The sequence below is a fragment of the Miscanthus floridulus genome, chromosome 14 (genome assembly GCF_019320115.1).
Source record: "Miscanthus floridulus cultivar M001 chromosome 14, ASM1932011v1, whole genome shotgun sequence".
Classification (NCBI taxonomy): domain Eukaryota; kingdom Viridiplantae; phylum Streptophyta; class Magnoliopsida; order Poales; family Poaceae; genus Miscanthus; species Miscanthus floridulus.
Window position 1 is genome coordinate 67,707,712 of NC_089593.1, and position 21,707 is coordinate 67,729,418.

General features: G+C 42.9%; 1 long non-coding RNA gene across 1 annotated transcript in view; it reads right to left on the bottom strand.

The window, feature by feature from the left end:
* LOC136504746 (uncharacterized) overlaps nt 1-21,349 on the bottom strand; it is a 74,718-nt gene extending 53,369 nt beyond the window's left edge. The window contains exons 1-2 of the long non-coding RNA XR_010770961.1: nt 21,267-21,349; nt 21,078-21,162 (exon numbers count right to left, since the gene is read on the bottom strand). This is a non-coding gene — a long non-coding RNA (uncharacterized lncRNA). The remainder of the gene's footprint in view (nt 1-21,077; nt 21,163-21,266) is intronic.
* Nucleotides 21,350-21,707: the final 358 nt, after the last annotated feature.

Here is a 21,707-nt window from a genome sequence, read left to right on the forward strand (position 1 = left end):
TATATATATATATATATATATATAGCTAGTACTTATTTTGTGTGCGATTACATCCAGTGGCATTTTGCAATATTTCATGTGGTGTTCCTCAATGAAACTTTTTCAAACACTGTGCCCAATAAAATAAAAAATTAATTTGGCCTTTAATAATAGTTGCAGTTAAGATATTGGGGCATATATAGTTGCTAGAGAGACCAAATTACCCTTTGATAATATCTATCATGTCTTGGTACTCTGTTTGCTCTTTTCTTAACAAGTCTAAGATGCTCAACCAACTATTGGCCATATCGATGACCATCAATATCTAGTGATTGCTGCATATGTTTTTATACACAAATATGATCGATATTAACTAGAGTCAACATATATATATGGGAGATAGCTTAGCTAGTAAGCAAATAATTGAACAAATGTCCATATGATCGACATTAATTATTTAACACTCACTTGAAGTTGTAGGGGAAGAGTATGTCCTTGTTTTGTTGGTTCACTAAGAACCTCATGAGATTTTTCTCAAGTTCAGCTTTCCATTGAGGCGGGGGATTAGGGTGTTTGAATACGACATTTGGATCAACGAAACCAACATCATTATCCTTTCTCTTTCTGAGTTCTGTCATCTCATATCTGCATATATAAAAATATAGTGTGAGGATATATAATTTATATACATACATGTAGCTTTATATATATATACACTTTAATAGTAGAAAATAATCAGACTTACAGACAATAGCAGCTAATGAGACTTTTGTCGAGAGGTCCAGGTGGCATAGTTGGTGTAATTCTAAAAACTTGACATATATAACGTCATCGCCACGGAAGTAATGTTGGTTTCTAATTCTGACAGAAACAAAGTTCTCTCCCCGTTCACACGGCGCCATGTACCACTTGTTTAGCAGGTACATTTGCATACCCAGTTCACCTAAGGCCTCAGGGTTATATAGATTCTTTCCATATTCAAATTTCTTCCAAGGATCCACTTTCGGAGTAGATGGTCCTTCAGCGAGCACTTGGGCAAGGTCCAAACCGGTATCCTCGTAAAACAGAGCCAGGTCCTCAAAATCGATGTCCAGTACGTCTAAGTTTGAACCATATTCATTACGCATGACAAGAGGGGGGACTGATTGTTGTGATTGTTGTCCGAGTTGTGCAACACCTTTCCCTGCTCTAGTCTTTTTCTGCGCTGCCTCAAATGACTTGGTGAGAGAGCGATCATAGTCTGATTTTGGTAGGGTCTTTTGAGATTCCCGCTTTTTCTGGTCCATCTTCTTTCTTAGAAGACCTGGAGGTAGGTACAAGTACGGTTTCTCTGGGTTCTCCCTCACTTCTTGTTGTTTTCTTAATTTTTTGAAGAAACTGCTCACATCTTTTTGTACTACAGTATTTAATTCCTTTTCACTTTTCTCGTAAGCCAGTTTTTGGGGAATAACTGGATTAGAGGAGGCTTTCTTCTTTGCCGACTGGTGGGCCAATGACTTCATTTGTGGGGCGGACCTCTTAGGAGTTGGCTGCTTCTTGGTCATGAAGGGAGGCGGGGCAGCCATTGGAGACCTCCTTGGAGGCGTTGGAGACCTCCTTGGAGGTGGCGGCATTGCATAATCATTGCCCGGAGCACTATGATGATCTGGAGATTGAATAATTGGACTTAGGTTGGCGGAGGCCCTGCTGTGAGTACAAAAAAGAATAATTAGGTATAAGAAATTGTTATTATTAATCATGCATGTCAATAGAAAATTAGTGAAAAAATTATTTTGTTCACTTTTGTCCACACTTATTGTCTGGCAGTTGAGGAAGCGGCGATGGACTAGAGACCCTAGGAATAATGGTGTAGCGCTTGCGCCATAGTATTAATGTCTTCTCTGCTTCTCCTAGAGTCTTCTCGTCATCACCTCCTAGAATGTCAAGAGCCAGATCACTAAAACCTTTGTTAACTCTATCCACTGAGACGCTAACATATCCAGGTGGTATTATTGCCCCATGGATTCTTGGTGTCTTGGTAGGATCTGGAGGAGAAAAAACACCAAGAGACACCATGATTGTGGCATTCCCTTTTGGAATATGTAGCTCACATGATGTAAACGGTGCAGTGATGTCATCCACAAGAAATCATAGCATTGCGTCATCTTGATTTGGCAACTCCATGGAAGCGCAGCTACTTTTCAACTGATCAGGGGGAAAATATTAATGTTGATTCCTGGATCTGATGCCTGCCTTTGGGCACTCATTGCTATTTGCAGTTGCTTTATGATTTCGTCCTGCATTCTAGCTTGCATGTCTTTTTCGTGCTCCTATGCCTGAAGCAACGCCTCCCGTGACTCACGAACATATTCCTCCAACTTGCTGATTCGCGCTGCTTCCTCATCCTTCCTTCTCTACCGGCTTCTGTAGGTATCTCCGTCGTTAGGGAAACCATGCTCCCAAGAAATGTTCCATCATAAACCTCTCGTTCGGCCACTGTGTTCAGTAGTCCTGATGGCATACGTCAGTTCATCCTTCTCTCTATTGGGCCTGAACATACCAATAGCTTTAGCTTGTAGAGCATAAGAAAATATTTGTGTTGCTCTTTCGAGTTTTGGGCCATGAACCAGCTTCCCAGTCTCTAGGTCCAGTCTTCCCCCATGAGCGAAAAACCAATTCTTCACATGTTTGAGCCAATTGAGTGATTCTGGTGTGATACCCTTGACAAGAATGTCCGCTTCTATTTTTTCCCACTTGGGAATGGCAGTCGCATAGCCACCTGATCCCATGCCATGGTGGTATACCTTCTGTCAGGCATTCTCTTGGTTCCTTCTCTCCTGTTCCTCACCCTCTTCCAATGTCTTGTACTGTACAAAATCATTCCAGTAGGGCCTCAACTTCGTGAGCGGGCCACTAGTATTGAAATTGGGCGTTAGGTTCTTCTTGACGTATTTCGTGTATAGGGATTTCTTCCAAGTCTGGAATTGTGTGGCCATCTTCTTCATAGCCCACTTTCGAACTAGCTCCTTCAATTCATCATCGTTGATATCATCATAATCATCCACTTGCAACGTGAAATGTTGAAGGATATCATCACAAATTAAATTCTTATCAAGATCAGAGACAAAACTAACATGAGGCTCATTGATCTTTTGCTTTCATTCATGGGCACTGATCGGAAGTCTGTCCCTTACAAGGCACCCACAGTGTTGCACGAATTTCCTTGCATGTGGACCAAGTGTTTCGCCTGACTCGATATTGAATTCCGATATTATCTAGCGCCCCTCCAATGGCTTTTTTGGGCCTCGAATATTTTTGCTTTTCACTGTTGTGGTCGTCAATGCAGAGGGCTATGTTTTAAAAAAATAAATAGATATCATGTGTACACATAATAGATGATAGATATTCAAATATATATATATAATATTCAAATATATATATAAATATATATACCTCGCCAGTATTTTCTTGCACAATATTTTCTTGGTTATCTTCAAGAGACAGGTATTGACTCATGTCATCTGCATCCTGCTGGTCACCATCGATAAATTGAGTGTTGGTGTTGATAATATCCATCATTTCTTCATCCATGTTGTCTCTCGGGGCAGTCATCTAGCTTTTACACCACTAGATATATCTATAAAAAATAAAAACTATGTCTATAAAATGGACTCCTGCAGGACGTGCCACCTCGAGGATAGTAACATTTGTAGATGACATTTGTAGGTCTGAAGTTATCAAATATCCATCAAATTATAGCTCAAAAACATGTTTAAATAAATAACCATCCGTACTAGTTGACCTTGCTTATATGATCATCTCAGCGAGTATTTCTCCACCGGACGGCACCGTACTTGGCCATGGAAGAGCTCTGATTCTACGAGGAAGGGAACACGGTCTTCCACAACCGTTGCCGCCCTCCCTCGTAGAATCAAAGCTCCTCCTTGACGTCCGTTACCGCTCGGCGGAGAACATGCTAGCCGAGATGAACACGGTCCGCAAGTTCAACTAGTATGGATTTTCTACAATTTTCTAACTATTTTATAAGTTTTTCATTTCATGGAAAAATTAATTCTAAAAAATAAAAGGCATGATTTCTAAGTATTTCATTTTATGGAAAAATTAATTCTAAGTGACCTGCTCGACATTAGCGAGCTCGCGGGCGTTTCATGGAAAAATTAATTCTAAGTGACCTGCTCGACAAAATTGAGAAAAAACACGCACTCTCATGCTATCACACATCTTCTAAGATCACGTAAGCTTCCGTACTAGTTGACCTTGCTTACGTGATCATCTCGGCGGGCATTTCTCCACCGGACGGCACCATACTTGGCCACGGAAGAGCTCCGATTCTACGAGGAAGGGAACACGGTCTTCCACGACTGTTGTCGCTCTCCCTCGTAGAATCAAAGCTCCTCCTTGACGTCCGTTACCGCTCGGCAGAGAACATGCTAGCCGAGATGAACCTGGTCGCATGACGTTTCTCACCGTTTGTCTATCTCTCGCCTGGCTCTCTCTCTCCCCCTGACGTGGCGCAGCATGTGAGGGGCGGTGACCCATGCCGCAACCATGCCCTCGCGCAAGGGGCGGCAGCGGCGGCCGAATCGGCAGCGACTCCCACGCTAGCACGAGATGCGGTGTCCGCAATTGTGCGAGGTGTGGCGACCCAAGCTACAGCGGCGCGAGGTCGTGTGTGTGAGTGCAGATTACCGGACGCGAGGACAAGTGACTCGAGGGTGAGGGACCTTGCGTCCACGAGGAAGACGAGATGGAGGACGAAGAGAAAGCTGTATGACATGTGAGCCCCATGTTTAATGGAGTTAAGAATATATGTTATCTGATTCATCCCATCACTCCAACCAAACAAAAAAATAGAACTGTTCCATCCTTCCAACCAAGCACTGAATAAGTTAATGCAGCTGGACTTGAACACGGTTGCACCGGAGATGGTCTGGTCAAGGCGAAGGTGCTTGCTTATCATGCCGTGAGAATTCCACCCCTGGATCATTTGCCGAGAGAAAGATAATGCCTGCATGTTGCCTGTTAGTGCTGTGGAAAATAGTCTGGAATTTCTATTCCTTGGCCACAAGCTCTCGTGTAAAGATTCTAGCCGAATGCATGAAAAGTCAGGAATTATATATTTATTAGCCCCAAGATCCTCCATACAGTCTCACATCATTTTTCTCAGCAGTTCTTTGACTCAGTGCCATCCTTCCCACGACAGTAATTTCTATGATGTCCTGAGGCCCACCCCATCTTTGACCAACATTGAAAGTGATATTACAGCGAAATCTCCCTCCATCATGGACATTGATTGTCACATGATTAATTCCATGAGCTCCAAGAAACCAGAGTGTATAATGTAGCCATCTAATTGTCTCAATTATCTACTATAAATTATAAAAGTGTGTTAGGATGTAAAATAAATCGATGTAAAATTGAGTGTAAGATAAGAATACTTACTATGGTTGAAAATGGGAATTGTGCCGGCTCTGAACTTGGCCTGAATGGTATAATCCGGGGACAAATTCTGGTGCCTTAGGGGGAGGTGGGGGACCCTGATGACAGATCATGTATATATAAGTTTCACATGGAATTTGTTGTAGATACATAACGATCAGGAGGCCGATAAGGACATGTTGTGTATTGACATAATCAATGCAATTCTAGGAATGTGTTGTAGATAAATACAGATCAGGACAATACAAAGGCGTATATTATATCATATCCATATGTCCAAAATAAATCCTTAATTAGGCAAGCCATATCATATGCACTAATCTCAGAAAACATCTTCACTGTAAAGTATTACAATTTAGTGTAAGTTGAAGGAGAATGTAGGTTGGGTGTCTCACGTTAAGCGCGTGAGAAGGAGAGGATGCAGAAGGGTCCGGGCCAGGGACGGCGCTTGGTGGATTTTTACCGAGCCACCTCTACTAAAGTTCTAACGAATGCCACCATTGCTAAAAATTATTTATGTAGTAGTGTTTTTACTCGTGTATGAATGTAAATATTTAAGTGGAAATTTACCTTTTTTTGCAAGACATAATATAGACGTTGACACTCATGTACATGAGCATATACTCACCCCTATGAACGCACGTATGCAGACCCTACCCCTACAAGAACATCCGAAAAACTGAGTTGGACAGACAAATATCAAGATTGACAAAATCACAACAGACACCTTATTGTCTACGGGCACATCGCTTACCACTGAAAAATAGTGCCCTTGCGCCATTAAATCCCGCAAGAAATCTAGTAAAATGTGAGCATCTGTGTCAAGTAGAGGACTTAAACCACTAGAAACCCAACAGCAGAACCATGCTCAGTTCATGACCAAATTATGGCATCATATTGTTCCATTAGTACCTGATGTTGTAGTAACTGAAGGACTACTACATGGACAGCCATTTTCGTACTTTGTTGTCCCTTCCTCTAGAAGAGTAAAGACTTCTATGATTCAAATTTTTACCAGAAAATCAAGGACTTCAAAACCAATACAATGAACTGTCATTAGTATCATGTCGATTATGTCATGAGTTAGCTGAATAGGTATGATTTAATCATATCACTTTGATTTCGGTGCTTGATTGATGGTTATTTATGTATTCTCCTATCCGCCTTAAAGTATACTAAAAATCTCATAAATCCTTACATTTTTCTTTTTAGAAAATGGAAGGTTCTCGCTTCTTCAGTTGCACACAGCCAACCTTTACGATGTTTTCAACAATCAACTGCTGATAAAAAGTATTTGGAAAAAAACCTTCAACGGAAGAAAATCATATGCAAAAGTTATTGTTTATGACATATATTTAGAATTATTTTCCATATAATTTGGTCCTACCTTCCATCTGGTAGGTCGACCATCTAAATCCCTGTCTGTCTAAACCCGAATTGAACAATGTCATTCAACATTTGCTGACATCCACTGCTTCGTCTGAATTTGATTGGATGCATGGTTGCACTCCATGCAGTGCAGATGTATAAGCAGAATCTCACTGGATGGATTATATATGATGAATACTTGTATTACAATCGTACCCAGATTGGTGATTGTGAGTTAGATTAAAAGTTTAGTGGATTTAATTATGTTCGTCTCACAAATGAGACAACTGTTCTTTTCAAAAAGGAAAGGTCTAATAAAAATATAAAACCATGACACAGCCCGGTGAACATGCATATCTTTAGTGACCATCAGCTTCATTTTGGCAGATCTTATTTTGGATATTGGTGAGAAAATTGATCCCAACTTGACCCGACAAGGCACAATATCTCTGGTTGCATATAATGATCTCTAGAGATGTTCTGATATGAGAATTGATTCGACATTTAATGCCTGCCTAAAATTCAATGGATGTTTACTCTTCTCATATACGGTGGTTATAAGTGCATGGAGAATCAGATTGTACCTCCCCGTGAATTCTCAAGGTCTCTCAGACCTAGTCTATATAAAACAGCACGTAAGGGAGCAGCAGCCAGTAGCAGTGACCTTGTAGCTGCTGTAGTGACCTTGCCACATGAAAATTGTGTATAGGACTAGGAAGAATCAGGAGCACCTGCAATACTTGTGCGCTTAATTACTCTTCTCCACAACAGGCGTATCCCATTTAGCTCCTGCCGTGGAAGAAGCTCTCCAGCACATGCGTGCCAGGATGGATGGGTCGGTGTGTACCTGCCGTGGTGGTCCCACGTGTGGGTCACTCTATGGATGTGTGCTCGGTGCTTCAGTCATCCTACTGGTGGTGGTGGAACAGGTAGGTCGTCAGTTGTCACAGACTCACAGCCAGTGACCATTCCAGCCTCCAGGGCAGCTCCTTATGCTGCTGCGAAATGCGGCCAAGGAACCGTAGAGTTGTACTAAACAGTGCCACATGTGCAACATAACGGGCGGATGCTACATGGACGAAAGAAAAGAGATATAAAGAAAAAGTAAAGAAAACTAGCTACAACTGTATTCACTTCTACCCAAAGGGCACCTACGCCTCTGAGTACAGAGATTGCTCTATGGCTAGAGGTAGAGTGAGGCAAGTAGTTTTTATAAGCTTAGGGTTTATGGTAGTCTGTCATGAACCAAATCAGTGGGATGGGTTAGATCCGTACATGTTTTGCCCATTAACTGTTTAATAGATTTATTTTATTTTTTATTTGCAGGTACAAAACTAAAAACCGTTCTATGAATTCATTTTTTTGCGAATCACAGTTTAGCAACCCAGTTACCCTTTTCTCATATATGTTTAAGTATATGTGAAGTACTTAACAAGCATTTCCTTAGCTGTCAACTATATGAAACCACATATATAACTTCTAAGAAAATGGTACTTTTCCTTGACTGTTTAAATAACACCACAAAATGGACATTTATCTTGACTGTTTACAATTACACTCAAGAAAATGTGCAATTTAATTTCTTGGAGGTGCTTAGAAACTGCCAAGGAAACGTCCATTATCCTTGGCAGTTTATTTCAACACACAAGGAATACAAATTTTCTTGGAGATTTATGACCACAGCTAAGGAAATAGCATTTTCCTTGGTGGTTCCATTTTAGCCCTCCTGACTTAGGATTCTGGTAGTAGTACATGTATATCCTCGTACCCAGCATTGTAGCACCTTTCATTCGGCCACAAATGCACATGTGAGTGAAAGGGCAGAGATGAAGCTATAGTTTTGAGAATCGCATAGGTCATATGGATGGAATACAGTTTTGTGGCCTTTTTATAGTGTGAACTGTGTATGCATATGAGGCATTAGGAACTTTCACATTTTGAGGGTACAGAGTTGTATGGTCTTGCCCGTTCTTGTTCCTTTTTGAATGCTTCACATAATACACTACAGAAACGATGATCACCGCCGGGACTTTCACTGCAGGTTATGTGAGAACCGATGGTGATATATTTCACCGCCGATTCATAGGCTGAGGCAAATGGATCACTTACGGTGGTGATGAACATTTTCACCGTCGTTTGACGTATGATTCAGTGGTGAAAACAGTGCCGGTCTTCGCCGCCGTATCATACACACCGAACCGGCGGTGAAAACATTTAGCACCGCCGGTTAGTCACTGAATGCGCAACACACTTACAAACCGACGGTGATAAGAAGTTTCACCGCCAGTTTGAAGGTTGAAGGCTGCAGTACTAGTGAGAGCCGGTGGTTAAAATCGCTATCACCGTTAGTTCGATGTATGATCCGACGGTGGAAATCGCAACGGTTCCAACCGTCGCATCGTTCACAACACTACCAGCTTCTGCTCCCTTTGCTGCTATTTTATACTCAAGTTATAGAGGCTGAAACATTTCATGGACTTACCACTGCATATGACTGAGCGTGTATAATGCACTAATGCCATTAAGTGAAATGTAGTCATGTAGTAAATGTCAAATAAATTCTGATAGCAAACAAATCATTCAAGCATATAGATGGTGGCTTATCAGGTTATCACTATATCAGAATTAGGATCCGACAAACAGAACGTGATTGCTGAACATTCGTGTTTAGTGTGAAATCTCATGGTTTAACTTTTGTAAACATTTCCTTCATGAAAGGAACACTTTCCTTGTTTGGGAAGAACCTAATCGAATCCACCAAACTTTCAACCTATATGGAAAATACAAAACTGTGTAAGCATGTACTGTTTAGTTTAATTGGTTCAACACAATTATTCAGCGTAATCATTCCAGCTACAGTATGTGCATAGAACTACACTGTGTAGAGTGTAACCATCCACTCGAATTCAGATAACGAAGTGGATTTTGGTTAATATTCACTTATTCAGTCACATTGTTTCGTTCATTCAGTTTCAGACAGCCATTCTACCAAATTGGATCTAGCAAAACTGAGGTGCACGCCATATTCATAGTAAATGTGAAGCATAAACTCCATCTCGGACTGCTCTTCTAAGCATAGGTCGCTTGATTGCCGACAACAACATTCACTTGTTTGAGCATCCTCCCCCACACTCCGAGCAATCACTGTTCATCTGTATGGACTATGGAAACTGAATCATAAAAGAAGGATTCCTGGCACCTCCCAAGCCTATTATAGAAACAGAGCGGAGGGGGCTCCACCAATATATATCATCTCCATCTCTGAAGAAAATATGTTCATCTATCGTTGGACCAAGAAAACAAAACTGAAGCAAGGGTTCATATTCTCAGATGCAACTGTAGTGCTTCTTCTCCCTCATTGCTCTTTTTTATACCCCCTCCCATCCCCTAAAGAGACAATAATATCACATATAGGATATCTAATGTTTTGTTCCATTATTGTTTATTATTTGGATTAATTAGTTAAATTGGTACCTCTGCCTTGACTTCCGTTATATTGGGGAGGCCATGCATGTTTTATTATTTTTCATGCCATGCAACCCTATTGGAAGTTCAGCCGACTATGCGGCCATGTTTTTCAGGTCCTCTGTTTTCATATCAACCGACCAATTAAGTTGGTGGCAATAAAAAAAAATACTACAGTCTTAATCTTATTATTTCAATGTCCTGAAAAACATTAGTGGGTTTTGTTTACTTGAGATGCTTTTAAGCTTGTGAAGTGCGTGACATGTGAAATTTATAGTTAAAATTCAGAAAAACATGTCAACAAAGAGACTCATGTCAATACAACTTACATTGGTGATCTAGTCCACTCCATCATACTATGGATTCCTCAATACAAGTTTATTTAATTTGCATACTTCTTGTATTGATTCTTCTGTATTAGTAAATTAAGAGGTGGTGCGCATACTTAGGAACTCATAATTTGAATTTCCATATTTTATATATACAATTCACCACTTTTTAATAACACAAACTTATGGAAATTATATGTTTCGATAAGATCTACAACTTATAGTTAAAACTCTTTTGTTTAAAGTTGTTTATGGGCCCAAATAGTCAACCAAAGTTTTAAACAAGAAGGGTTAAAACGAATTTAACTTCCTATTGACTCAACAATGTTAGAATATGTGAGAGGGTAAGTCCGGCAAATCAATGTCATTTGTTTTCCATGCTGGCTTCCTGTGTTAGTAATTTGAATTTTAATTTTGCAAAATAAAATTATAATTTTTCCATTTGGCCATGGATGAAGATGAACTTGTATGAAAATTGTAGGTTTCAACAAGACCTAAGACTTTTTAGTTCAAACTTTCTTAATGTGATGTTATTTAGGTGCTCAAATAGTTGACCAAAGGTTTTGTAGAAAAAAGTTCAAAGAAATAAACTCCATGTTGTTTTGGCAACGTAGGTGCGTGATGGCAACAAGAGATCGTGAGGTGGAGGCCAATCTCTTAATCTGTGATAAAATCTCTATAATACACTTTATTTCATGATGGGGAGAATAAGCATGTTTACTGTGAATCACTATAGGATACAGGAGCTTTGCCGAGTGCCAGGGGCACTCGGCGAAGCCCCAAAAACACTCGGCAAAGGGTTTGACGAGTGTTACACTCGGCAAACAACATTCGATAAACGTTTTATCGGCAAACACTAGTTTGCCGAGTGTTTTTTGTCACGCACTCGACAAAGACATTGCCGAGTGCCCAAAAACACTCGACAAACTTTTTTTCGAAAAAAATAAAAAAAAACAAGCCGGCCGCCGCCACCACCGGCCATTGTCACCCTTGCCTCCCGCCGCCACCGCGACCCAATCCGCCCCCGACGCGATTGGATCTACCACCGCGGTAGCCCGATCTGCCCCCGCCATGACCGGATCCACCGCCGAGGGCCCGTCGTGACCCGATCCATGCTCAGTGGCGGGGAAGAAGGGGGAGGAGCGCCAGATCCGCCAGTTGTGGAGGTGCTCCGGCTCACTGGTGGTGGGGGAAGGCCAGATCCACGCTCGGGGAGAGGGAGAGCGCCGCCGCCTGCAGGGGAGAGGGAGAGGGAGGGCTGCCGCCACCTATGGGGGAGATGAAGAGGAGAGAGGAGTCGCCGCCACCTCGCACTCGACTGGCTCGCGCGGCTCCGGCGAGCTCACCACCACCACCACGCCGCATCTAGAGAGGGAGAGAGGGCGCTGGGCGGTGGATCTGGGGAGGAGGCAGGGGAGGACAGAGGGGAGGACGGGGCCATGCCAGAGAAGGAGGGGAGGGAGGGGAGCGGCGCGGCGGAGAGAGGGCGTGGGTGGGGGAAGAAGAAGGGGGAGGGGAGGGGCGCAGGCGGGCAGATCTGGGGAGGAGGTAGGGGAGGAGGGAGGGGAGGACGGGGCCACGCTGGAGAGGGAGGGGAGGGGCGTGCTGGAGGAGGATGGGAGGGGCGCGCCAGAGGAGGGGAGGGAGGGGAGCGGCACGACGGAGAGAGGGCACGGGTGGGGGAAGAAGAAGGGGGAGGGGAGGGGCGCGGGCGGGTGGATCTGGGGAGGAGGTAGGGGAGGAGGGAGGGGGGGACGGGGCCACGCCGGAGAGGGAGGGGAGGGGCGCGCCGGAGGAGGAGAGGAGGGGCGCATCGGAGGAGGGGAGGGAGGGGAGCGGCACGGCGTGGCGGAGAGAGGGCGCGGGTGGGGGAAGAAGAAGGGGGAGGGGAGGGGAGCGGGCGGGGCCTGGTTAATTAAGCAGGTTTTTTTCCTTTGCCGAGTGTCCTAGATCTAGGCACTCGGCAAAGTGTTTTTTTTTCATTTTTTTCTTCTTCTTCTTTCCTAGAAAAAAGATTTTATTTCTTTGCCGAGTGTATTAGATCTGGGCACTCGGTAGTGTTTTTTTTCATTTTTTTTCTTCTCCTTCTTTCCTAGAGAAAAGATTTTATTTCTTTGCCAAGTGTCCTAGATCTGGGCACTCAGCAAAATGTTTTTTTTGTCATTTTTTTTCTTCTCCTTCTTTCCCAGAAAAAAAAATTTATTTCTTTGCCGAGTGTAAAAAAGAAAACACTCGGCAAACCCTCTCTTTGTCGAGTGTTTTTTTTACACTCGGCAAACCTCCTTTTTGCCGAGTGTTTTTAGCGCAGCACTCGGCAAATAACTTGTTTGCCGAGTGCCCGAGAGAATACACTCGACAAACATAAAAATACTCGGCAAATTTGACGTTTCTGGTAGTGAATAGAGGACGGCGACCCCAGTCACGGCACCGAGGTCCAGCCGTACTCATCCATTTTCCTCTCTCTCTCCTCTTGCTCTCATCTCGGGCATGGTTAACTGCAACAGGAATGGCGAGCGGAGGGTGATGAGGCCGGGTCCATACCAATGTCATCCTAGTCCTCAATTCATGTGCTTCACCGTCAATGCAATGGGGTAGGTAGTATGACTCCACCCTCATCGCCAATGCAAGTGCCTCTTAAGTAAAATAGAAAAAATAAGATTGATAATCATAATTGCAGGGGTCTGGTTCTGTTGCGCAGCACTGCACATCAGGTGAAGCCCTCCAGCAATAACAGATATAGAATAAATACCGGGATTCTAGCATGGATGAAGAAAAATACGGCTACTTTTCGGCTATTGGGTCAGCACTGCACATCGGTTCTACTAGACAGACCAACAACCAACCACCGCTACATGCAGGGCCACCGCACAAGCACGCACTGAATGATCCAACCGCGGCATGGATCTACTGGCCGCGAGAGCTGCAGCCAGACGAAGCATCTCCAATGCACGAATGCAAATCCTCCAGATGCTTGCTACTCCTATATATGTGTAAATAATTCCGCATCAAGGTCATTGGAACATTCACAGTTAGCAACGCTGGCATCTGCTCCCTTACAAGTTGTTTTATAGATAGATTTGAGAGGCTGCAAGCTCAAGAATTCACGGGGACGCACAATCTGATTCCATGCACTTATAACCACCGCATATGATCACGTGAGTAACTTTATAGCAAAGAAGTTTGCCTCTCCAGTCTACCAAAGAAGTTGAATGTCTCCTGATGATGGCTATATATGGTCACTGAGGTAGGAGATGGGGCCAATACCTTATTCTGGAAGGATAACTGGTTGGGTGGTAAAAGCATCCAGAGCCTTGCCCCTAGTTTATCTGCCTCTGTGTCAAGGAGATGAGCAAACAGAAGATCTGTTAAAGATGCCCTGGACAATGATCTTTGGTTGGAGGATATTCAGGGAGAAATAACCATTGACGCGCTATGGAAATATCTGGAGTTGTGGGATATTATTAATGCGGTGGAACTTCAGCAAGGAATCCCTGATAAACACATCTGGAGACTATCCTCATCAGGACAGTACACAGCGCAATCGGCCTATGAGGCTCAATTTCAGGGGGCTATCCGTTTTGAACCATATGCACGCATTTGGAAAACTTGGGCACCTCCCAAATGTCGATTCTTTATGTGGCTGGTTGCCCACAATCGATGTTGGACTGCAGATTGGTTGGCTCGGAGAGGTCTCCCGTATCCTGCTAGATGCCCGCTTTGCGACCAAGAAGAAGAGAACATTCAGCACCTCCTCATTGGGTGTCTCTTCGCGAGGCAGTTCTGGTACTCGATCTTGCATTATGCAGGCCTCTCAGTCCTTGCCCCACAACCATCTAATACAGCCCCTGAATGACTGGTGGAGGAAAGTGGAGAATTGTGTGGACAGTGAGGTGCGCAAAGGACTGGACTATCTGGAGACACCGAAATGATTGTGTGTTCAACGGAGCTTTACCCAGGTTAGGTACAACCCTGGTTTTGGTCAAGGAGGAGGCCCTTTTGTGGAGCTTGGCACAAGCCATGGGTCTCCCCCCGCTAGATATCAGAGGGGTGGGTTAGGCTTAGTTTTTGGACTCCTATAATGGTCGCCTTTCTATATGTAAAGGGTGATTAGATTCCAGAGGATCTAGTGTGGGTGTGTGTGTGTGAGTCTATGTATGACTTTTTCTTCTACTATTAATACAATGATATGCAGCTCTCCTGCGTGTTCGAGAAAAAAAAAACTTTATAGCCTGGCTTGATGGAACACCTTCAATATTTACGTACCAGACTGAACGTACGACCAAATTAGACTTCCACTACTTTTTAATCTTTATTACATATACTAGTCCATTGACCTACAATTAAATAAACATGTCGTGAGACATCCATAGTAGTATGGACTGAACTTTATGTCGTCAAAGTAAATTTCATTGACATAGTCTCTTTGTCCACATGTATTTCTGAATTTTCACTGTATCTTTCACATGTCACACTTCACAAGCTGATAGGCAGCTCAACTTCATAAAACCACTTAATTTTGCAGGACATATTGTAATAAGCAAAAGGCCATAATAGTTTTTTATTACCACCAAGTGAATTGGTTCGTTCATTCGAAAACATGGCCACCTACATTTGGCCTCAATTTCCAACTGAGCTACAAGAAAAAAAATGATAAAACATGGCTGGCCTCCACAATGGCACTCGAGGTCAGAAGGGCCAATTTAGTTGACTCAAAGTACTGAAACAATAATGGAACCAAATATTCTATGTGATAGTGTTCTCTCTTTTTGGGGATGGTAGGGGGTCCATAAAAGAGAAATGAGAGAGAAGAAACATTGTTGCTCTTGCTTCAGTTTTGTTCTTTTAGTCCAAGATAGTCAAACATTTATTCTTGAAAGAGGGAGACGATAGAGGCCCCTTCACTATGTTCTATAGTAGGATTATGATGCACCAGAAATGCTTCTATTATAGATCAATTTTCGTAGAGATAAAACAGTTGCTCCTTTGAGGATACCAAGGCACGGAGCCAGTGGGGAGCATGGGGCACCAAGATGCTGCAACAAAGAAAGTAGGTATGAGAAGTAGGCGTGCACCTCTGTTTTGCTTGATCCAATTTTGTAGAGTTACCATGTATGGATGTACCTTCCTGTCTAAGCCTGAACTGAACTGAACAATGTGAGTGACTACTGGAAACTTAAATATTCCTGTCGGTATGCGACCAACCGATAGAAAAATAATAATTATCCTGTCCGTAGTTGTAAAACACACAGGGAAATATGAAAACCGACAGAAAAAAATGTAATTGTTCTGTGTGTTGCTATATTTTTCTGTCGGTAGATCATAGCACCGACAGAGAAATCCTATTTGACATGCGCCTGGGATCAGAACCGGTAGCTAACCTGGGCCTGGGCTGCGGTGGCCTTTCAGCCAGGCCCTAAGAGGACACGCTTAGCCTGCACGCATACATAACACGGCATCCAACCCTAGCCGCGCTACAGCTCTCTCGCCGCTCGACTGATCCAACCGCCACCATGCCTCACTGTGGCGCCGCTGCTCTTTCCACCCCTCGATGGGGCGGGCAGATCTGACATCGCGACATCCAGTTTCCATGAGCGAGACTTGGTTCCAGGCGGCGGACGTCTAGGTCCCGTAGGTGGCGGCTGGGGCCGGTGGATGGCCGGGCATGGAACGCGGCGGCAGGGGCGCATGGTCGGGATCTGGACGAGGCCACGGCGGCGGTCGCCGTCTATGACGTCGTGCTTGCCATCTCCACGACCATGAGTTCACGAGGCCGCGACTGCGCAGGTCCAGTCGGGAGTCGTCGGCGCAGTAGGCCAGGTGCACTACATAGTAGATCAGGCTGGCGCTGGTGCAGACCCCTTGGCCAAAATCGCAAGGTACCCAATCATTTGTGTTCTTCCTGCAGCATCGTTTTTCAGTTCATGTATTCATGTACTAGATCCTATCTGGTTATTGCCTGGTTTGTCTTCCTGTAGATCCTTAATCGTCCATTTGTGTTCTTCCTGCTGCATCGTTTTTCAGTTCATGTATTCATGTACCAGATCCTATCTAGTTATTGTGTGGTTTGTCTTTCTGCAGATCCTTAATCCTGTGCCAAAACACATGTACGTGGGGAGGATGAGGGACAAATGCAAGCATTTGCACATGGTGGGCATCAACTCAAGGACAAGGTGCTGCTTCTAGAAACCAGGAGGCGTCTGAACTGCAGTAGTGATAGTGGGCGATTAAGGATAAGGTGCCGTAAAAAATTGTTTTCTTACTTTCAGCGCCTTTCAGAGATTAGGTTATGTAGAAATTAGATTCCTCTCTTTGTTTTCAGTAGGCATCACCCAAATTCAGCTACTTGTTTTCAGTTACACATTACAGTAGTTTTACACATCACATCGTACTCAAGGTTAATGGCTTTAAATGTATAGAATGCCAGGAATTTTGCAAGACCATTGGCATGAGTTCCCGGATGCATCATGGATTTTTGTTGGTATAATGTTGATGCAAGCTAAACTTTGGAGGAACTTTTAGTTTTGTGAAAGTTGAGAGAAAATCATTTGTGCAATGAAAGCCATTGCTCTACCCCCATGCCAATTATTTTTCAATGTGCAGTTTAATATATTTTGAATTTTGATTCTAAGAATATATGCCCATGACTTGTTTCTATTTGTTTCTGGTGTAGCAGTTTTGCAGGAGCAGCAGCAGTTCGGCAGGAGAAGCAAGTTTATTGGCCGTAAGTTCAGGCCAAGTTTCTGCTCTTCCAATTTTAGTTTACCAGCAGCAGTTCAGTGGATGGCTTATTGGTGTGTTGCTGGGTTTATTGATTTCTCTTAGACAGCTTTGAAGCCTTGCATCTAGTGCAGTAGCTTGGCATGTTAAGTCTGGTGCTTCACAGTGGTGTTGACTATAAACATGCATCTAGGGTTGTGGATCTAGAGGATTTTTGTGCTAATTGGAATTTAGAAACATGCATCTAAAAAATGTTCCATTTTTTTAGTTGATTTTCCAGTTCCATAATAAGTATCATTTTAACTGCTTATTGCTTCCTTGTTTTAGGCACATAGGGCACATAGTTAATTCCAAGTGACTGTGACACAGATATCTATTAGCTGTTAATATTTCTACTAAATTGGTTGATAGTTTGTATGTGTGCCCAAGATTTAGTTTGGCTCCAATAATTAGTGATTGTCTTGCATAGTGAAAAATGTAATAAAAGTAGCTACAGAACTAAGGCATTGCTTAGTTGTTTTTCCATAAATCATTCACTTGAGCATTTACTTGTACTTGAGAAGTGGAACATTTGTAAGATCTGTAATGGCGTAATGAAACTTGAAACCTCGCTGATGCAAGTCTTCTCTATACTTCTACAGGTTTTCTCCAAATAAGGATGAACCTAGCGAAGACGCGTCGTGCAAGATAGGCTAAATCAGTGACGCGAAGATTCAATATTTTTTATAGATTAGAGTAGATTATTATTACCGTTTTGAGGCAAAGTTGGTCTGTGCCAATTTACTTATGATATGCCTAACTATTGATACCATTTTTGAACTTGATAATGTAGCCATGTGTGCCTTGTGTAATATGATCTCTCCATTGAATTTTCATGCAATATAAATGGTTTTAGTTAAATTTGAGATTATTTATGTCGGTTTATTTATATTTTTCTGTCGGTTTATTTATACTTTTCTGTTGGTTACATGGGATTCCAAACCCGGCGGTTTAGAACTTTCCTGTCGGGGGTTTAGATTCCGACACGGAAATAGTGTACCGACAGAGAAATTCGTGGACCGACAGTAAAATTGTATTTCTCTGTCAATTTAGCTCTGTTGGTGTTTTCCTGTCGGCACACCGACAGGAAAATTATTTTTCAATTTTCCTGTCGGTATTGGAATTTTCCTGTCGGTTTTACCCTGACAGTGAAATTTTAGTTTCCAGTAGAAATAAACTGAAATCCACTTCTTTGTCTTAATACGAATGGATGGTTACACTCCATGTAGCGTAGGTGTATGCGCATACCCTCTAGCTCGACTAATTACACTGAATAATTGGGTCCAACCAGGTAAACTTATTAGTACATGCTTACACAGTTTCCTAATTGTCAGATAGGTTGAAAGTTTGGTGGACTTAATTAGGTTCATCCCAAATCTTTTCATGAAAGAAAGGTTCACAAGATGCAACCACGAGACTTCCCAATGAACATGGATGTTTAGCAATCACATTCCGTCTGTCAGATCGTAATTCTGATATTAGCGAAAAGCTGATAAGGCACCAGCTATGCATGAACGATTTGTTTATTGATGGAATTTATTTGACATTTACTACCTGGCTCCATTTCAATGGAGTTACTCTCTCATTGATATGTAATTGTAAGTGCATGGAGTCAGATTTTACCTCATGGTGAACTGTTTCATCCTCTCTAACCCGAGTATAAAATAGCAGGGAAGGGAACGAAGCCAGAGTTGCTAACTCTAGCATGCTTGATTGATCTTCCTTTAGAAATTATGTACAGTAGTACTTTCATTACTAGTACGTTTATCAAATTAAGCAGTGCCAAAACCCATAAATAGTACAAGGTATGGCAGCCACACTACCAGCTGCGAGCAATGAGACCCCCCACGCGACTTTGAGGTTCTGAGATCAACTACACGCTCCGGTGCTGTTGGTGCATGGAGATGAAATACAGTAGAGCACTGCCGCTTAACTGTGGATGTGCCTGCTCGGTATCGTCCTTGGGCCATTGTATTGTGCCTAAGAAGCAGAATTAATTAGGCTAGTTAATGGCTTAATGATTGCAAATCGATCGATCATCACAGCTCAAAATGCTGAGGCTTTCTGCACTGTGAATTCCTGAGTCTCAAGAATGAAGATATACTTAGCTCATTCTTGTAAAGCACTGCTTTCACCGCATCCCTTGTTGTTATTGTATTGTGGTGATGCCCAAAATTAGCAATATTAGGTAGTGGTTTTTCAAACTAGAGTAACTGTATTTTTTTAGAGATAACTAGCAAATTTGTCCGTGTGTTGAGACATATGTATTGGAATCAGACTCTGTATTGTGGCTAGACGCCTGCTATTCTAACTCGTATATTATCACAGGACATGAGTTCGGGTCACAGATAATAAGTCATTTAGGACTTTTCTCTCTCCAATTTATCACGTACTATTAATCTTAATAAAACAGCCACCATCTCTTATGCTCGAGGAGTGGAGGGACAGATGGATCCCCAGAGTGTAACAGACCAAAATTCAGAGGAAGGAATTTTCTCCTTTTGATATTAGGTATAGAGTATAGACATAAACGGATGTACAAATAAAAACTTGACTATCATTCTCCTGTCACTGTTAAGGACCTCATTCTACAGCTTCTCGTGCACGACAACTAGGAGGGGGTCTGTCACGAGTAGTCCACAGCAAACCTCGCAGAACTGTGGAAGTGGTAACGCGGTGTGCACTACTACAAAAAGCATTTTTAGGGGCGGCTGGTAACCCTTTGTAGGGGCGGTTTGGCCAGCCGCACCTACCGAACCGTCTCTACAAATCATGCATTTGTAGGGGCGGTTCCCAGGCCGCCCCTACAAATCGATTTATAGGGGCGGTTGGTGATTGAGCCGCCCCTACAAATCGATTTGTAGGGGCGGCTGGTATTACGAACCGCCCCTACAAATCTATTTGTAGGGGCGGCTCAAGAACCAACGGCCCCTACAAATCTATTTGTAGGGGCGGCTGTAGTGCCAGCCGCCTCTATAATACCTGTTTGTAGGGGCGGTTCAATCTAGAACCGCCCCTACAGTACGTTTTCCCGCAAAAAAAATCAAATTTACAATTCAAATTCGACCAGAACTGTTTGTTTCTGCGTATTCCATCCAGCATCCGCGTTGCCGAACGCCCCGCGACCAACGTTCCGAACCGCGTTCGCGTTGCCGAACGCCACGCGACCAACGTTCCGAACGCGACTACAAGCACAATAGTATTATATAAAGTACAATTACAAGTCCAATTCGTAATGATATATATACAATCTATCATTAAATATACAAATTTCATACACATTGTTATCAACGTCCTAGAGCTAGCCTTTCAGTCTCACGAAGGTGTTGGTACTGAGGATTTGTACCTAAGTCAGACTCTCGATCATGGTAGGCGCCTCTGACGTGTACAATCTGGTCCAATATGAAGTTGCAAAGGTCGCTGACGAGCTCTAAGAGTTGGTCATCCTTGTATGGGTCTCTTTTCACTCCTTTCTCTTCTCTCCACTACAAGAAAACAAGTTTCAGTTTAGTATTTCATACCATTTATGAAGTTTTTATACTACGGGTGAAGAGGTTCAAACTTACCCTTAAGGGGTGTCTCCTGTAGGTACCGGTGTTACTCATCATAGAACATATATAGTATCCACAATGTACACTCCTAGGCCTCTGCTTGGGGCACTGTGTGTTTTGCATATGAAAATATTAGGTAATGCTTTTGTCAGCCATGTAACGGAGTACTGAAGAAGTAAGTTACACTTACCGCACATAGTGTTTTTATAGCCAGCTTTTCCTTCCTCGCTGGATCATGCCTTCCGTGATGATGAGAGACATAGAACCTAAATGCCCTGTTCGAATTATTTTAGCAAATACAACTTGTTAGTATGCATAAGTGAACGTTACAAGTATGTATACAGACATATAAGCTAATGAGGATTGTCGATATGTATACGTCTTGAGAATCGATATGAAGTCTTTGTATGTCGCCGGTTCCTTATCTATTGAATCAAAGACCCATGCCATGCTCTTCCCGACATCGACGGCTATACAAATCCAGTGGTTGCTGCATGGATTTAATCATAGAACTAGATAAGCTCTTTTACATCGAATAAAATATATCGAACATAGCTTTAAGTTATAGTTGAACTTACTCGAAGTTGTATGGTAGCCATATAGTAGATTGTTGTTGGAGATTTTTGAAAGCCAGAGCAATGTATGTCGCAACCTTAAGGGACTCTTCCCTTAGCTTCGCACTACGGATGCGCTCTTTCTCCCGAAGAGTCTTTGCAGCTGCTAGCTCTTTGGCATCCAGTGTCCACCGTTTAGGGTAATTAAAATTTGTTTGGGCTATAGCTTGAGGGTCTACATACCCAGCTTTCACACTTGGCATTTG